Raw genomic sequence first — 14,965 nt, forward strand, 5'->3', positions numbered from 1 at the left:
CCGAGATTAAGGTACTTGCTTACATTAGATTCATACCCCAAAGGGAGTTAAGTGTGTATAAAACAAAGACGCAGTGTCATTTACTCTCCTATGTTATAAGTGAACCATAAAAGACTAGCTAGCATTCTCATTTGGGCTTGGTGCACTGGGTTAATAGGACCTTTACCCTTTCAACATGTCCGACTCGTTTTCCTAGACTGATACCCTGACGTGCGTCTCCTTTCCGGTCGCAGGCGGTTTACGTTTCCACACGTACTACTGTAATCAGCAGCGAGAGGCGGACCTCGTGTGTCTAGAATATAGGAACAGTCCCAGTGTGCGCACTTAACTGTGGGAAGGGAAGCTTAAGGAAGGTGAGTGTTTTTCTCGTGTACAGTGACGTGGTCCTCCTACAATCATGCAGGTGGCAGGGCGTAGTCATTGTGCCTTAGTAGCTAGGGTATGACCAAGTCCATATGCCTTTTGTGCACCTTTCAACACCAATTAACCTCGCCATCAGACTCCTTACGTTGCACGTCTCTGAAAATGTATACCATGCCTTCCTTTTTTATCGCTGTTTTCACCCGACGGGATCTCTAACATATTTGTTCTTTCCGAATGCTTCCGCCGCCTTTATTATTTATTTCGTCTTCATACCCACCTTGCGACAGTAGCTACTTGGTAGTACTGTTAAGGGGAGTCAGGAAGTTATTAGGTCGCCTTGTCTCTTTCCTCAGTGGAGACGTACAGTGGCTATTTTGTTGGCTTCTCCGTCTGCAGTTACTCGGTTCACAGATACATGTGTTCGTTTGATCTCTTTGGAGCCCCGTGGAGAGAGTAGTTAGCTCCCAGAAGGTTTGCCGAGTGTGCATGGGAAACGTTGAGTAGGCCATTAAAAAAAAATGTTAGCATTGAGTAGGCTTATGAAATCTGGGCACATAATGTATTCCGGAGTTGAGCAGACAGACTAGTTGACTTGCTAGTGCCTAGGTTGCGATTAACGATATACTACAGGTAACGGATCTGTAAGTATTTGGAGACCTGGGGCTCTGTGCAAATTAGCTTGAAGTGCGTTCTTAACGCTACTGGGAGTCGCTGAAGTTCTCTGAAGGTCGGACCGGGGACTAAATAAAGATGCTAAACTCCCATTAGTTATTGTGATAGTCAATACGAACCGATGCCATTCCCCGTACCAACCTATGGAAAAAACACTGATTGCAATACAAGTGACTCTTGTTGGAGGAAACTACATTGAATGTTTACTTATGTTCCCTCCCGCTTCTCACTTCTGTCTTGCTCCTAGTTATAGATCTCCCCCCCCCCCCTTACTTTCTCCCATTCGCTTTCTCAAATTAAAATGGTTCTTGATTATGGAGGATACGGCTGCAAGAACTTGGTATGAAACAATGCAGGACAGTCTGTAAATACTATGTATGAAATATATGTACATGCAACACCAGCATCTGTACGAAAGCGATTTTTCTTTCTGTTTGGATCTTCAAAACTTTTATTATTGATCAAGAACATATAATTACCAGGTTAAAGGCACACTCGTCACAATACTAGAATTTAAAGAATGACCTAATGTTTCTTACGTGGAAAGTGCTGCAACACTGAACAACGTCTCTACAGTACACTGTGTTTTCTCTTATTCCGCAGCGCCCTTTGAATTGGCGCTGTGTTTAGCCCCCTTTGATTTGACTGCGAGGTGGCCTCAGTTCTAATTTGATATTTGTTCAGCCATAACTTCCTTCACACACTATCCTCGTTTGCTGTTCATAGCCCTGCCCCCTTCTTGGGCTTTAACTCCTCATTCCACCCTAGTCTGGAGTTTTGCCGCCCCCCCATCAAAATATCACATGCTTTCCTCACACGAGCCATATCTGCATCCTTTCATATGGTGTCTCTTACGGCGTTTCTCCTTCAACCTGATCTCCATGTGTGCAAACTCTTGTGTGCAATTGAACTTTGACTTTATCTTATGGAGTGCCTCACTTGGAAGTGTTCTGCTCCATTTTACTGGTACTATGTCTTGCTCTCACCCAGAACCAGATGACCATCTTTAGGTCTCGCAGACCTAGCGCTGGAGCGCGCAGGCGCTCCTCGCTCTGCGAGGCTTATTGTGATCAATACACTTTCAGAAGGGCACTTGAAGCCCCGCCCATCTTTTTGATTCCCTGGCGTCATCCTCCATGCTAAACACTGGCTCATGATTGAAAAGGAGGCTTCTTAGTCCCTCCTTGTTACCGCCCTGTCCACTTTTGGCCCCGCCCACCCAGACTGGATCTTTCACTTGCGGCGTTAGTCTCCTTCATTAGCCGGGACGCACTATATTTATCACAATGACGACAGCTTGTTTAAAATGTGCCTCGGGTGGGCTCTCTTACCTCGTCCTGGGACCCCAGGCGGCGCAGCGTGTTCCTGTTGCCATCTCCCTTTGGCCAAGCCTCGTTATTCAGTGTGCTTTTAGTTTGACAATGGCGGCCTTCTGTGACCACGGCCTGCGAGCCACAGTCCATTTAAATCAAAGTCTGACTCCGAGATCGCTTAAAGAAACGGCATCTGCTTGCCACTTGCCGGCCCCGCAGAACCTGTTTTCACATTTTTCCCACAGAGAACACTTCTCCGTGGATGGAGAGAAAGGAGGGGGAAGGACTTCGGGAGAAGTGAGCATAACAAGTTGGTGCACTCCTGCGTGCTCTTTCAGCCTGCTCCCGGTGTACTCCAGGTTCCCAAGTCGTCCTTCCCGGGAACAACCATACAGCATGCACTGTCCACCGATTTATTCTTAATATGCAGTTTTGCTTTGGGCAGCTAGGCGGGGGAGTGGGGAGTGGAGAGGGAGTGTGTTAAAAGACAGCTGGGGGAAGGGCTGCTGTAGAGCCCGGTAGATTTGGAAGCACCTCCTTTGTTCTGCTGAGAGGCACATTGTGCTCCAGGTCTCTGCGGGCCGTGGGGGCTTATTGGCCTCAGGGGTGCAGGTGGGAAACACTTGTGGAAGGAGGAACCCTGGCGAAAACTCCCTCACTCTAGGATTGAGCATGGAGCTGGAGGGGAGCCTGGGGCGTTACCATCAGTGAGGTGAGTGTGAGACCCTCCCTCCTGCCAGCCAACAGGCCTCTAACCCCCAGCAGTGCCGTGGTGAGGGTAGGGGGATGGGCGCTGCCTCAACCCACTTGCTTTATTTTATCTCCCATCTTAATTTCAATCATCATGTGTCTTTCTTTTACTTTTATCGAGACATACTTTTAATAATTTCCATCTTTTCGTTGTTTCTTTACAGAGCCCTTAATCCGATGTTACCCTACTTGATTACTTTCTAATTGTTTTATTTCTTGTTTCTCTCGCTGTTTTAGTTGTTTTTTTATTGTTCATTCCTCTTTGTTTCACTTTGATTTGGTTGAGACTTGACTTCTTAAATTTTTCTATTTTTTTTTTTTTCACTTGTTACTACCGAGCGTGGGGACACCACGCTCGGTTTGGCAGCCTCCCTGTGTGTATATATAGTAGGGGTGGGCGGAATTTGCATAGTCTCGCTACGCAAAGCTCTGCGAAACAGTAAAAAATCTCAGCGAACACGCAGAAATTCCCCGAACACGTGGAATTGCTTGTTCGCGATGCTTTTTTTCTGTTCGCGATCACTGTTTGCGTGCTCTGGGGGGAAATATCTTGCAAACACGCATTTTGCGAATGCAAACTAGCAAAAAATTCCGCGAAGCCGCGGAATGCAGAATTTTGGGCAATTCCGCTTGCGGAATTTGGGTAATTTCGCGTTCCGCGGAATTACCCAAATTCCGAAAGCGAAACGGAATTTACCGCCCAGGCCTAATATATAGCAGACCTGTTCCTCGAGAGGCCCGCTAACAGTAGGGATGGCACTCAGGAGGTCGGCATAAAAGCGGCACAATGAGTACAGGCGAGGGGGTGGGGAGGACCTCGGTAGGGTGAGGGGGGCCGATGTAATCACCGGGCAAGGGGGTGGGGCTAGTGTCATAGGTGCTCAGGAGGCTCACAGTGAGTACAAGCGAGGGGGGGGGGTTCCTCTGGGGGGAGTACTGGGGCTACTGATGTTGCCACGGGGGGACGGGGCTAGTTTCACAAGTGCTCAGGACGTCAACAGAGCGGAAGTACAATGGGTGAAGATAGGGTTACTCACGAGGGGGGGGGGGGGGGGTTGCGGATGTTACGACCGGGCACTGGGGGCGCGGGTATAGTTTTAATTGGGCCAAGAGATCGCAGCGCCCGTCAAACCGGCAGAGTGATCTTGGACAAGAATTCTTCGCGATCTGTTTCTCTTCCCACCCTCCAAAGAGATCTGCGGGAGCGTGTTTCACTCTTACAGAGGTGTGCATGTGTCATTTACACAGTAAACACGGTTTACCCATGTCTCGTTAACCCTCACACACTTGTATGTGCCCGTCTGCTATATTAAAATGTCCCCCTCAGCCCCTCTCCTTCACTACAATAGAGGGGTGGAGTGTGTTTTCTCCCTATGACTGTCTTTGTCCCGTAGTTTTACTCCGGATGAGCTTTGCTTGGCATCCCTCTGTCTCTGCGAGCCTCTCTCTCGCAGAGCGCTGACCACGTCTTTCACCATGTCTGTCCTCTAACACAGCTCACGAACACTCTCCCAATGAAAGTTCTGCCTCCATGCTGTCCGTTACGCTGCTGGGTCCAATAAAGTCAGTGCCTTACTCTTACCTGAAGTCTCCAGCGTTGTCAATTCGCAACACTGAGAAGTGCCGGAACACTCCCACTAAAAGTATTTCCTCCATGGCGAGAAGTGCAAGTACTCTCCCTCTCCAGTTAAAAAAGTGCGGATATTCAGTACCTCTGGACACTTGCCCATTTAAATCACTACTTGTATTGCATCCCCTTCTATTGCTGCACCTGCACATTGGCCCTGAACCTTGATACTTGCCCAGCGCCCTACTTTCGGCTCCTGCACTCTTGTACGTTTTGTGCATCGCCCAGAGCATTCCCTGCAGGCTTCCCCTGCTCGTGCCTTCTTTCTGCAACTGCAGCGCTCCATCTGTCCATCCACTCCTGTTTACCCTGCATCCTGATCCCTCTGCCTCTCCACCCCCATCTCTTTGCTCCTATGGGTCCATCTATTGGCCCCTGTACACTCTTTGCGGAAGTATCTTGTGCCACCGATTTCTTTCTTTGCATCTGCACTCCTAACTGTACATCTGAGCTCTGCTCCCCCCTTCCAACCTGTGTACCCATCTCTCCTTACACGTCTCTTTGAAGTCTCGGTCTCCCTCCAGCCTTCCTTCTCTGTTCCTTCGCTCCTCCATCACGGTTCAAGGCCCCTCCAGCTGCTCCCTACTGCCTCTGTGCACTCCTCTCGCTATGGACGCCTTAGTGCTCCTTATTTATTGTTTGCAGTTTTATATAGCGCGACTTTTTGCCTTGGGGGAGTAGAGAAGCAGATTTGTATGTTTTTAACAATACGTTGCACTTACAGGCCCATGGGGTGTGTCGATCCCTCTGACACTCCTCTGGGGTGGCTCACTTCTTCTGGAAGACCTCTAGGGTGTCTCAATCACTCTGACAGAGCTGCATTTTTCAGAGTCTGTGCCAGTTCTCGGTTAATCGTTTTTGTAGCGCTTTTGCAAGACACTGAACGCCTCTAAGACCTACAGACTAACCAAGCACTGTTTTGTGAAAGGTCGTGCTCCTTAAATGTGGGCCACTTCTTTGGGGCTGCCCGGGCCTATTTTTGGTCCCAATCCGACACTGCCTACAACTGAACAAGAAGGGCTAGGTTTGGATATGCGGGGACAGGTCCCACCTTGTAGGGGGTGTATAGAGCTTTCCTCACCCTCAAATGCTCGTGCACGCAGCTACTCAGTTTATGGTGCATGGCGGGGGTGGTGCTGTTAGGAGGCGTGGCCTGAGAGGAGTGAGTTTGGTGTTGTGTGTGAGGTTAGGTGTCTCATGCCTTAGTGGCTTGTACCACCAGTTCTGCATGAAGTGCGAGAGGAAGGATCACAGTTGTGTACAGACCAGGACATATTGTATCCAGCAAGAGAGCCATTATGCTTTAGAAACAGTCGGAGCTTTGTGGCTTCTTGTTATTCTAGATGATTCCTGGTTACACTGAGCACACACTGTGTGATACTGGGAACTCTGTTGGTCATATTAACCAAGTGCCCTGGGAGTCTGCCAGGCACGTGCTCCACGGACTTCATCTATGTGGGTGCGTGGCACTGCGATACCACCCCAGTGTTTTTATACTTACTAATGTACGTGCGCACACTAAGTGCCACAAAGTGAGCAAACTATGTAAACCAGCGGATAATGTTATCTCAATCGGGGACCTCCGCCTGTGGCTGGAACAATGCTACAGGCATCTCCTTTCATTCTAAACAAAACATGGAGGTCCTTGAACTACACTCGGACCAGTTCCTGGTGACCGGTCCTGTCTCTTAGTATCACCACCTTCACGGAGAGGCCTTCACGTTCTGGCTAGAGTTAAGGTCCAGCGTCGGTGTCCACTTGGCCTCTGGAGTCCAAAGGATCAGATGAACCTTTCAGGCACTTCTCTTGTGCTGTTGCCACCAGATATGATCTCCGAATGACACAAGGTATTTCACCTACATTTGAGCTTATTCTATACCCTCTGGTTGATGGTATGGTAAGGTATGCTATTCTGGCGGGATGTTGTCTTTCTGCACCCCACTTAGGCTGAGGGAAACGTCTTAGGGTCCCAACTCTCTCCAAGTCAAACAAGCTTTTGCATTGCAATAGGTCTCACATTTGTGAGAGCTTGAGCTATTGGCATTGTAAACAACAGTGCCTTTTACTTATGTTTTGAAAACCTGCAAGCGGTGCATAAACGCCTTACGAGAAGCAAGTCTGGCAGTAAAAGCGGATCGGTTACTGCCAGCCTTGCTTGTGATAAGCAATGACTAGAAGTACAACTTAAGTGTTTATGCACCGCTTGCATGTTTTCAAAACACATTAATAAAAGGCATTGTCATTTACAATGCCAATAGCTCAAACTCTCGCAAATGTGAGACCTATTGCATTGCAAATGCTTGTTTAGTTTGCCGCCTACCAGACTGCGCAGCTGTCTGGTATGCAAGACATCTTGGGGCCTTTCAGTAAGTTGGCCTGGAAATGCATTCAAACCATGGCTTGCGATTAGCTTCCTGGTTTGTAACTTATGTTTTCTGGCTTCCCATTTGCTGACTTTATTTGCTTTAGGCTGTCTAGGTTGGATTTGTACCTTCCCATGCTAAAGCAGTGTTTTCAGTATCCTTCCATGAAATCGTTTCTGTAATAAACAGACCTTTAAATCTTGTTCTTATCTCGTAACATTTGCTGTGTTTTCGCAGAACCTGGTGTTTCTTTTGTTTTTGGCTGACTTCAAAGTGAGAGCGTTTTTATAGGAAAGAGGAATGCAGCATACATTTTCCATTGAGCCTGCTTGTGCCCTTGTTTCTATTTCATTTTAGACATAACCGTCTGAAAAGGTATCCCAAAACATTGGCATGTTTTTGCAAAATTCCTTTTCTTTGGTGAGTCCATTTAATCTGTGAAACTGCATTTTTAGGAACAAAGTTTAAAAAAAAAAAAAAAAAAAAAGAGAACCTGACAGTGGAACCTTCCAATTAACAGCACCTAACCTGTTTTTATACTCCTTACGTAATATCCCTTTTTATATTCAGTGGGATCTGTGTGCACACTGTATAGTACCCACCATCACAGTACTTATTCCAACAGGAACTTAACAATTCAAAAGCCAAAGCGTAGGTGCACCACTCAAAAATAACTTATCAAGGAAGAACATTTTAACGTCCATATCGGAGAAAGAGAATTCTTGAATTTATTCTTTTTTTTTCTTTCTCTTTTGTTTCTTTTTACGTTGTTGAGATACAGCGTTCAACACACAAAAACAGCCGACTCGTTTCGTTCCCTTGAGGGACTTCTTCAGGGAATAAAGTTCCCACCAATAAAAATAGGTGGAGTCAGACTCTCTCCATGAAGTATATTTTAGTTCTGGGATTCCCTTGAAGGAAGCTTATCCCCATCCAATAAAAAATTGTATTAGGTTGTGGCGCTGTTTGATTAGAGATAGCAATCGCTCAATAACTAGATAATAAAAATCCCACTTTGAGAATATCCAGATCTGCCACTCTATATGTTTATACAGATTAAAAGTGAATCCCTCGTAGAATGTTCTAGAATCAAAGTGGACCAGACGGATGTCCCATTACGAGCACCGTAATAATTATAGCCAAGTAACGTTAGTAATCAACAACCTATAACACGGTTAGAACGTAATAGTAAACACTGGTTCAGTGGGACGTGTCTTCAGCACGGATGGACGAGAAGGATGGGGATAAGCTTCCTTCAAGGGAATCCCAGAACGCTGTATCTCAACAACGTGAAATGAAAAAGAAACAATATAAGAGAAAGGGAAAAAAAGAATAAATTCAAGACTTCTCTTTCTCTGATATGGACGTTAAAATGTTCTTCTTTGATAAATGTTCTTTTTGAATGGTGCACCTGCGCTTTGGCCTTTAAAAAAAAAAAAATACATTTTAGTCTCTGCATGAGCCTAACATATGGTGATCTTGGACAATTTACACGGTTTACGGCCCATTCACTGTCAAGCACAGGATAATATCTGTTCACTGGAATTTACCAAACGCATTGTAACACAACTTAAAAATGCTTGGCTTTCACTTCGATGTGTAAAGCATATACTTTATTTATAACACCTGTGGCAACTATTTTTAGAGAGCTGGATAAATTTAAATGTACTTTTTATGAAAACGTTTGTGCTTAAGTTTAGCAACACAATTTGGAATTCCGTCTGCAACTGTGCCTTCTTCGGAACACTTATAATATTGGATATAAAAGATTTCCTATTTTTGGCCTTGCAGGCACTAGGGTTATGACCTCTCTAAGATCTCATTGCCTTTAGGTTTAACTCTCCAGCCTGCATTAATACACTCCAGAACTTTCCTTAAATCACCGTCAGCCTGAAGAGCTTCCTCCCATCTTACTTTGTCAACGATGTTTTCTTCAATAACACACACTAATTCCGCATCTTGCTCATTCTCATTTTCATCCTCTACTTCATCTTTAAGCACAAGGCGAGAAAGTGCATCAGCCACTTTGTTCTCTACGCCAGGAAGATACTTGATGTCAAAATTATAGTCTTGTAAACCTACAACCCATTTAGTGATTCTACTAGAGACAGCATCAATGCCCTTTTTCTTGAAAATTTCGCAGAGCGGCTTGTGATCTGTCCTAACTTCAAAAACACTACCCCACAGCAAGTTCTTGAGTTTCTTCACAGACCAGTAAATTGCTAGAGCCTCTCTTTCCACTACGGAGTATCTCTGTTCTGCGCCCCTTAAACTCCTTGACAAAAATAGAATAACGTCATCCTTGCCACCGGTCCTTTGAAGAAGAACTGCTCCCAGCCCTTTCAGACTGGCATCAGTTATTAGAATCGATTTTTTTTTTTGTCTGGGTCAAAGCTGCTTAACTTGGGGGCTGAGTTTAACTTTTCTTTAAGAAAGCAAAACTCCTTTTCACACGCCTCATTCCAAACAAACTCACAACCCTTGCGCAATAAAGCTCTCATATTCACACACAACGAGGCAAAATCTTGAACAAACTTACTATAATATTCTGCCATACCCAAAAAACTCATCAATTCCTCCTTATTAGTTGGAGAGGCCATTTTCTGTATCGAGGTGATCAAACCCTCTTTCGGTAATACACCACCTTCCGAGATAGTGTGACCAAGATAATCAATTGAATTTCTCCTAAATTTACATTTGTCAATCTTAACAGTCAATCTAAAATCATTAAGTCTGTTCAACACCTCTAAGAGTCTCGTATCATGTTCCTTATTGTCCACTCCAAAGATCAATATGTCATCCTGATAAATTCTGACGCCGCTTAGGCCTTCCAACACATTCTCCAAAGCCCTCTGAAACACAGACGCGGCTGATACCAAACCAAACGGAAGCCTAAGAAACCTGTATGTTCCATAAGGAGTAACAAAAGCAGTCAGATCTTTTGAGTCTTTATCTAATCTGATCTGATGATATGCTGATCTCAGATCTAGTGTGCTGAACACTCTTGCCCCTTTTAACAACATTAACATGTCAGCTATTTTTGGTAAAGGAAACCGATCAACAATTACACTCTTATTCAATTCTCTGAGGTCCACACACAAACGGATAGAGCCATCAGGTTTAAGTGCGGCCACTACCGGAGCAACCCATTGCGTTGCCTCAACTTCCTCAATAACCCCTTCTGCTTTAAGTCTCACCTACTCAGTTTTAACCTTATCCCTAACAGCAACAGGGACATTGCGTACTTTACAACAAACAGGTTTCGCATCCTTGACCAAGCGAATGTGGTGAACGTAACCTCTGAGACAACCTAGAGGTGTGGCTCACTGGTTAGAGGCGGCAGATCCGCAAGCAGAGAATTGGCCAGGGACCAGGGTTCAATTACCGACGCGGCAGGGTCGTGGACCAGGGTCAAAACGGACTCGATAATTCTCGCCTGGGTACCTACTCTAACCAGGAACACACTCGGCAACTCTGGGCATTAGCTTGCCTCATCTCCACAACGGCCCCCCACATTCGCCGGGGATGCCTGGTTTCACCTTGGAGATACCCAGGAGTGACCATCTCACAGGGATAGCCAGGACGGGTTCCCCAGTGGTCTACAGCGCCACGACGCCTCAGGGCAGCAGTGCGCTTTACAAGACACATACATACATTTACATTAGTACAAAAAACATTAGGGAATTTCTCTCTCAACATGTGTGAGAATTCATTGTCAGAAATTTGATGGATGCTTGAGATAGACTTAGATTGGAAATTTTCTTTTAGAACGATAGATGGTGAGGAATTAGGATCTAATATCACTCCCAAATCTTTTTGGTGAAACCAACTTAGTATGCTATCACCCTTTTGAGAAATGTACACTTTTGCTTTAGTTAGCCTGTTCTTGTAATCTATTAGACCCCAGAAATAGCCAAATAAGTGTATTGATTCACCACCATAGGCATACGGTCTAATGTCTGGATGAAAAACCTTAGTTTTATGTTTCATCTCTTTGAGATAGAATGCCTTTGATATTATGGTGATTTTGGCCCCAGAATCAAAAAGGACTCTAGTTGGTTTCCCTTCAACAAGAATCTCATCCGTCGGACAATTTTTACTTTCCCCATTTTGTATGACTTGAAGTTGAATTTGACCGCAGTCTACATCTTCAAAAGTTACAAAATCATCACCCACATCATAATCAACTTCATTGATCTTGCCTTTATAATTTTTTCCTTTACATGCTATGGATAAATGTCCCTTCCTCTTACATTTGGTGCAGGTGGCTTTCCAACCGGGACGTTTATCATTAGCAAAGTGACCCATTTTCCCACAGCCAAAGCATTTGACTAGAGACAAGTTGAATTTACTCTGTGGCTCATTGAATACTCCTCTCTTCTTGACCTCTTTGTGTTCTACCTCTTCTTTCATGTTACTTTTGATTGCTTGGACTGAACTTTTCCTTTTAACATCACCATTTTTCTTAATAACATCTACACATTTTATTGAATGTTCAATCCTTTTAGCGATGACTACCACATCATCTAGTGTCGGTTCATCCTTCTGCCATAGTGTAAAGACGGGTTCCAAACCGTAGTTGAATAAAATAGTTTTATTCTTAAGTTGCAGATAAATAAACCCACCAGTGCGGATAACAGAGACCCTCCAGCACCGGTCAGTACAGAACACGAAGTGAAGTACAAACATTCTTTTACAGTAACTAAGCAACCTGGAACAGACCTACATCATGCTCCTGACATCAGGGCATTCCAACCAACTAGCTACTAATTAAAAAGACACCACACAACATGTCCCCTCTTTTTTTAAAAAATAAAACCCAATAAAACAAATAAAGAAAACAAAAGAAAAACAAATCATTTTAAAACAAAATCTTCGAATTTTTTAGGTAATTTCACAATCCTTTTTACAGGAGCCTCAAAAGAAACCCCCTCAGGAATCAACTCCTCAGAAGAAGAAATATTATGAGGATCAGAAACAGTCACATCAAAACATGACTTGGAAGTATTATCAGAAGAAGTACTAGCTACATGTGTACTATCAACAGAGTATGAAAGATTAGGAACACATGCACCTTTATCGTTGGAAGATCCTACATCCCAAAAAGACTCATCTGCGTCAGGTGCATTAAACAACTTTTCTTGCCCAGGTTTAAGAAGAATTATAGAACTCTTATTCCACCACCCTCTTTCATGTAAAAGAACAGCAGTTTCAGAGACATTAATTACTTGCACAGGAGCAGAAAATCTAGACACACCTTTGCGTGGCAGACCAGGATTAACTATGCGTACCCAATCACCAACACTAACGTCCTTGTACTTGGTCCTGTGTATTTCATCATGATAAACCTTATTTTTAGATGCAGCCTCATCTAAACAATCTTTCACCTTATCAACAGTTTTCTCAAAATCTTTATGAACATCTAATTCAAATGATGGTGAAACTAGAGTACAACACCCTCTTCCTCTCATCAAATAAAAGGGAGAAACTCCCGTCACCGAATGCGGCACGGTATGATATGCCCGAATCTTCTCATTAAGAAAATCAAACACATTCTTCTTACTCTCCAAAGCACATTGAATACCATCCTTGACAAACCTATTAGCCCTCTCCACTTGACCATTGGCTTTTGGACAATATAAAGGAGCACGCTCAGCTCTAATGCCACACTTTTTTAAAAAGGAAACCATTTTAGATGAAACAAACTGGACACCATTATCAGACATAAGTATCCTAGGAAAACCCTCAATAATAAACACTTTATCTAGAAACATAATCACTTCATCCGTGTTGGGATGTTCCACAAAAGTGTGGTAAATCCATTTAGAAAAATTGTCAATTAACACAATAAGAAATCTGTGTTGTCTTCCTAAGATGTCATAAGGACCTGAAAAGTCAATGGACACCTTCTGCCAAGGACCCTTAGGAGTTTCCTGTAAACCAATGGGCTCAGTGGAAACCTTGTTATGCTTATCAGAACGAACACAAACAGCACAAGCATCCACAAATCTCTCCACTGAAGCATCCATACCTGGCCACCAATAATGTTGTCTAAGAGCTCTCTTAGTTCCAGAAACACCATTGTGACCAAGATGAGCTAATTCTATTAGCCTATTCCTGAGACCCACAGGGGGAACTAACACACTATGTCTGACCAAAAATCCATTTTCAACACTAAGTTCACTTGAGATTTGTGCAAAACTGTGTAACCCCGCTTCAAGATTCCTGAAAGGAGGCCAACCACGGATCAAAAAATCTTTCACTTTGTTAATCAAAATGTCTTCACTATAAAATTTGACCCAATCGGCTTCAGAAATTTTTCCTTCACAACTGTTAAACACATCCACCAAAGCAACTACACATTCATGATTATCTACAAAGGAATCATCAGTGACATTTTCAGCAGGTAATCTAGACAAACAGTCTGCAGTGATGTTTTTCCCTCCAGAAATATGCTCAATCTTAAAATTAAATTCTTGTAACCTAGCAATAAGTCTAATGAGTCTGGAAGAAGCATTGCCAGAACGTACACCATCCATCATAAACACTAAAGGTTTATGATCAGTGATCAACCTGAATGATTTACCCCATAAAAAGTTTTTGAACTTTTCTACAGCCCACACGCACGCCAGCGCCTCCCTTTCAATCGTACTGTAATGAAGCTCAGCACCTTTCAAGGCTCTAGAAATAAATGAAATGGTTCTTTCCTTACCGCCTACAAATTGAGTGAAAACAGCCCCAAGACCAATGGAACTGGCATCAACAGTTACTACCGATTCTCCACAGGGATCAAACGTTTTTAAAGCAGGAGCTCTAGAAATGAGCTCTTTAACCTTTACAAAAGCCTTGTCATGATCTTCAGACCAAACAAAAGACACTCCTTTCCTAAGCAATTGTCTCAAAGGCTCAACAACTAAAGCATAACCCTGTACAAACTTAGCATAATATTCCCCAAGTCCTAAAAAGGACCTCAGAGAATCTTTATCATAAGGCTTAATGGCATTGTTGAGAGCACTGATCAAATCAACTTTAGGAGAGATGCCCTCCCCTGAAATTTTGTGTCCTAAATAATTGTGCTTTGCACGTGTGGGTTCGGATCCCATCCTCGTCGCCAATGTAAAGACGGGTTCCAAACCGTAGTTGAATAAAATAGTTTTATTCTTAAGTTGCAGATAAATAAACCCACCAGTGCGGATAACAGAGACCCTCCAGCACCGGTCAGTACAGAACACGAAGTGAAGTACAAACATTCTTTTACAGTAACTAAGCAACCTGGAACAGACCTACATCATGCTCCTGACATCAGGGCATTCCAACCAACTAGCTACTAATTAAAAAGACACCACACAACATGTCCCCTCTTTTTTTTAAAAATAAAACCCAATAAAACAAATAAAGAAAACAAAAGAAAAACAAATCATTTTAAAACAAAATCTTCGAATTTTTTAGGTAATTTCACAATCCTTTTTACAGGAGCCTCAAAAGAAACCCCCTCAGGAATCAACTCCTCAGAAGAAGAAATATTATGAGGATCAGAAACAGTCACATCAAAACATGACTTGGAAGTATTATCAGAAGAAGTACTAGCTACATGTGTACTATCAACAGAGTATGAAAGATTAGGAACACATGCACCTTTATCGTTGGAAGATCCTACATCCCAAAAAGACTCATCTGCGTCAGGTGCATTAAACAACTTTTCTTGCCCAGGTTTAAGAAGAATTATAGAACTCTTATTCCACCACCCTCTCATGTAAAAGAACAGCAGTTTCAGAGACATTAATTACTTGCACAGGAGCAGAAAATCTAGACACACCTTTGCGTGGCAGACCAGGATTAACTATGCGTACCCAATCACCAACACTAACGTCCTTGTA

The 14,965-nt window shown here is 43.7% G+C and overlaps 1 protein-coding gene across 1 annotated transcript in view; it reads left to right on the forward strand.

The window, feature by feature from the left end:
* The first annotated feature begins 214 nt into the window (after nt 1–214).
* LLPH (LLP homolog, long-term synaptic facilitation factor) overlaps nt 215–14,965 on the forward strand; it is a 30,599-nt gene continuing 15,848 nt past the window's right edge. The window contains exon 1 of the mRNA XM_085653422.1: nt 215–353. The gene's annotated coding sequence lies outside the window, so the exon portion shown is untranslated. The remainder of the gene's footprint in view (nt 354–14,965) is intronic.

The sequence above is a fragment of the Triturus cristatus genome, chromosome 4_1 (genome assembly GCF_964204655.1).
Source record: "Triturus cristatus chromosome 4_1, aTriCri1.1, whole genome shotgun sequence".
Taxonomy (NCBI): domain Eukaryota; kingdom Metazoa; phylum Chordata; class Amphibia; order Caudata; family Salamandridae; genus Triturus; species Triturus cristatus.